The sequence below is a fragment of the Megalobrama amblycephala genome, linkage group LG16, assembly GCF_018812025.1.
Source record: "Megalobrama amblycephala isolate DHTTF-2021 linkage group LG16, ASM1881202v1, whole genome shotgun sequence".
Taxonomy (NCBI): Eukaryota; Metazoa; Chordata; class Actinopteri; order Cypriniformes; family Xenocyprididae; genus Megalobrama; species Megalobrama amblycephala.
The window spans coordinates 27,572,067-27,573,629 of record NC_063059.1 but is presented as its reverse complement, the minus strand read 5'-3'; positions in this window follow the sequence as shown (position 1 = coordinate 27,573,629).

The following is a 1,563-nucleotide window of genomic DNA, read 5'->3' as shown; positions in this document are numbered from 1 at the left end:
TGTGGCCTTCTTCAGACTGTCTCTGACGTGCTGGCTTTTCCATGATGTTGTTTGTGAGGCATCATTCAGAAAAGAGGCTCATTTTGCCTGGCTTGACAGTAAGTTTTCATTTTAGTTTTTTTTATATTTATACCAGTAGATGGTTCTACACATTAAGTTTAAGCTGCAAATGCATTTTAAGCTTTGCTCAGAACTTTTTATTGCTTTAAATCTCTCTTACAATAGGTGTTGTCAACTGGAGTGCATACTCCAGTGACTACAAGGAGATGTACCGAGTGCCATATAAAGTGACCAGTTGCCTTTGTTGTGGGGACTTATTTAAAGACTTCCCGCCAGGCTATGTTGGAGATGGAAGGAAAGGAATCCTTCGTGCATTTTACTCGACCAAAGAGTTTGAAGGTTACTGCTCAGCAGACTGCTTCATCTGTGACGGCAATCACTATAGCCCCAAGGACAGCAATTTAGAAAGTTAAATATAAATGGTCACTTGAGTGGCAACTGCTTGATCTGACTGCTGTGTTTGTATATTGAACTTTTTCAAATTAATAAATTTAATAAATGTACTTGCATGTCTTGCAGACACTGAGCAGCAAATTAAGATGAATCTTATGTACAGATCTGTTGAAAACAAGACAATATAGCACTTTTGTTTATTTTGACATCTGACAAGTTTTTTTTCTTTTCTTGGTGCTGTTAATATTTTTGCATTTTCCCCATGAATGTGTACTGGTATTTTAAGTTGTATACAGACTTTATTGTACCTTTTTTTGGATTAAAATTACAGAGACCATTACTTGACTCATTTTTGCTTCCACTCAACAGCAAATATAACCTGAATAAAATAAAATGGCTTTATTTTTAAATGTTCTATAAACATGCATTAAAAAAATAATACTTGCGGTGACATTATGCTATTAATACATCAAATTTAGGTTTAAAAACTCTAAAATCGTGTGATTTAAAATGTTGTCCAGACAACTATTTTGCATGTGTGTAGAGAAACTGTAAATAATATAGATCTTTAAATAAATGTAAATAATTACTTATGACTGTTCATCAATTAGATTATCATCTTAATACAATATTGAGCATGCGTGTCACTTAAGAGTAGCGCATGCGCATTATAATCCATAGATTATAGGTAGTGCGCATGCGTCTATGACGTCACCAAAACACACCACCGCGCATGCGCGTGACAACGTCCAGTACGTATTGGATCTGATCCAGCTACGTCATCGTGCTACAGGCTGCAGCGAGGACTTCTTGCATTGCTGTGGTGGGTCTTTAGCCTGAATGCAGTGCTCACAGTGTGGTGTGAGTGTACACATGTGACTGCTGGGTTTCTTCGATATTTTTTTTTCTTTTCTATTATCTCAAATAAAGATCATTGTTGAAATTGACACCACCTTGTCTGGTATCTGACTCGGCCTTAACTAACCTGTGAGCCTAGTGTATTTTACCGTGAAGGGCGATCCCTGGTAGTGATTCTAGCCCTTTTTCACTTCTCCCATTTACTCCCACTACCACACAGAGCATTAAGTGCATTATATATTTGAATACAAA